Raw genomic sequence first — 2,686 nt, 5'->3', positions numbered from 1 at the left:
GTTAAGTTCTAGTTTCCTTTTCTTATTTTAAAATGTCTCTTCCTAAGAAATGGGTCATGAGTGTGTAGGCTATTGTCCCCTAATAAAGCTTTAACTGCTTGGATACCCAAATCCCTTGCTAAATTTGGGTATAAACTGGCCCCACCTCAGGATACGATGAGACAGCCCCCTGCTGGGCACCACAATGTTGGCATGTGGCCAGGGGGCCCACCGTGTGGGTTGTCTCCTCTCTTGTGTGGAACTGGAGACTCACAAGTCTCTACCCTTCTAAGCAGGTGAGACCCACCTCATCTGACACAAACAGTAAACCCCAGCATTGTCACCTTGTTCTGGGTTAGCAGTTTTCTCCCAAGGACATTTGGTTGGGAAGTGTCCTGGGATTGTGACATCCAAGATCATCTTCATTCTGGCTCAAATGCAATTTCACTCTCATTGTGTAATACCCCAATAATCAATAGAATAAAAATAGGAACATTTTATTAATACTATAAAAATGCTAATCGGGGGGCGCCCGGGCGGCTCAGTTGGTTGAGTGTCCAACTTCGGGTCAGGTCATGATCCCCAGGTTGGTGAGTTCAAGCCCCGTGTCATCGGGCTCTGTGCTGACCACTCGGAGCCTGGAGCCTACTTCAAATTCTGTGTCTCCCTCTCTCTCTCTCTCTCTCTCTCTCTCTCTCTCTCTCTCTCTGCCCCTCCCCCACTCATGCTCTGTCTCTCTCAAAAATAAATAAACAAACCAAAAAAAATGTTAATCGGGTTCCTCCTGATGTCTTCTTAGGCCAAACAAGCACATTCACACACTGCTGGAAGGAAATTAATTTAGAGGACGATTTATTTATCTTTGTGTTGGGCAAAAGGAAAGGATGAAACCAGTAAAAATACTGATGGGGGGGTGGTGCTGCCTGGGTGGCTCAGTCTGCAGAGCATGGGACTCCATCTCAGGATCATGGGTTCATGCCCCATGTTGGGCATAGGTTTTACTTAAAAAGATAATGATAGGTATTTTTACATAAAAATAATCATAACTTTTAAACCTCTTGCACATCAAAAATACGTTCAGTGTTTATGACAAAGGGCTAATACCCTGAATAAAAAGAGTGCTCTTACAATCATTAAAATAAAAGATGCCCATCCCTGGGGCGCCTGAGTGGCTCAGTCGGGTTAAGTGTCCGACTTCGGCTCAGGTCATGATCTCATGGTTTGTGAGTTCAAGCCCCGCGTCAGGCTCTGGGCTGACAGTTCAGAGCCTGGAGCCCACTTCAGATTCTGTGTCTCCCTCTGTCTGCCCCTCCGGCTGCTTGCACTCTGTCTCTTGCACTGTCTCAAAAATAAATAAACATTTAAAAAAAAAAAAAAAAAGATGCCCATCCCAGGAAAAAAAAAAGTGCAAAGGATACAGAGGCAATTTATAAAAGAAAAACATAAATTGCAAAAATCATGAAAAAAAGTTTCAACATTATTAGAAGTTACAGAGTACAAATTAAATCCCAAAAAGAGACTGCTTTTTGTTTCACAAATTACAAATGTTAAAAAAAAAATGATAATGCCCAGTGTTGATGAAGGTGCAGGGAAAAGGAAACATTGGTGAGAGTGTACTTTGGTTAATTCTTTCTATAAAGCAACATTTTTCAGAGCAGTCAGGGACCCCTAGGGCTCCTTGAGACTTGAAGAGGTCTGAGGGGTCAAAATTATTTTCATGTCAATACTAAGATGTTATTTGCCCTTTTCATTCCCTCTCACTAGTGTAGAGTACAGTTCTCCAGAATCTGGATGAAGTGTGATGTCACAGCAGATTGATGCAAAAACAGATATGAGACTCCAGCATATTCTATTGTTGCAAATAAGGTAAAAGTTGCAAAAATGTAAAAGGGGTACTTTTCTCACTAACTATATTTTTGTTTCTTTTGGAAAATCGTTATTTTTAATTAAAATATGTATCGCTTGTGTTAGCATTTAATGGTTCACTATAGTTATTTTTAAATGAGTATGTAAATATACAAATGTTTAAAATTTTTCCATGGCTTAACTTCTAAGACAGACCATAGGGATTGAAATGAGCCACACAAAGTCTTTGAGAAACCTCAGTAATTTTTAAGAGTGTAAAGTGGTCCCAAGACCAAAAAGTTTGAGAACTGTTGCTCTAGAGCAAAGAGATTATGTGCATCTAAAGCCTTGAAAGTAGAACTACCTTTTTTTTTTTTTTTTTTTTTTAATTTATTTAATCTCTACACCCAACATGGGGCTTGAACTCATGACCCTGGGATCAAGAGTCACATGCTCTTTCCACTGAGCCAGCCAGGTGCCCCATAGAGTTGCCCTTTAATCCAGCCTTCCATTTTTTGAATAATTTGTCCTAAGGAAATAGATGTATCTCAAATATTTTTGTAAGTATATTCACTGCTGTATTATTTAAGACAGCAAAATGTAAAAACAACTTAACTGTCTAAATAGGAGATTGGTTGGGGCAATAATAAGAAGAAAACATTAGCATAAGTCTTCATGAGCTTAGATTAAGTAGTTTCTTAGGACACCAGAAGCACAACAGTCAAAGAAAAAATAGATGAACTAGGCTTCATCAAAATTAAACACTTTTGTGTTTCAAAGGACATCATCAAGAAAGTTAAGAGACAAGGGTGCCTGGCTGGCTTAGTCAGTAGGGCATGTGACTTGTGATCTTGGGGTTATG

This window comes from Panthera tigris, chromosome A3 (assembly GCF_018350195.1).
Source record: "Panthera tigris isolate Pti1 chromosome A3, P.tigris_Pti1_mat1.1, whole genome shotgun sequence".
Taxonomy (NCBI): Eukaryota; Metazoa; Chordata; class Mammalia; order Carnivora; family Felidae; genus Panthera; species Panthera tigris.
This window is presented reverse-complemented; position numbering follows the sequence as displayed.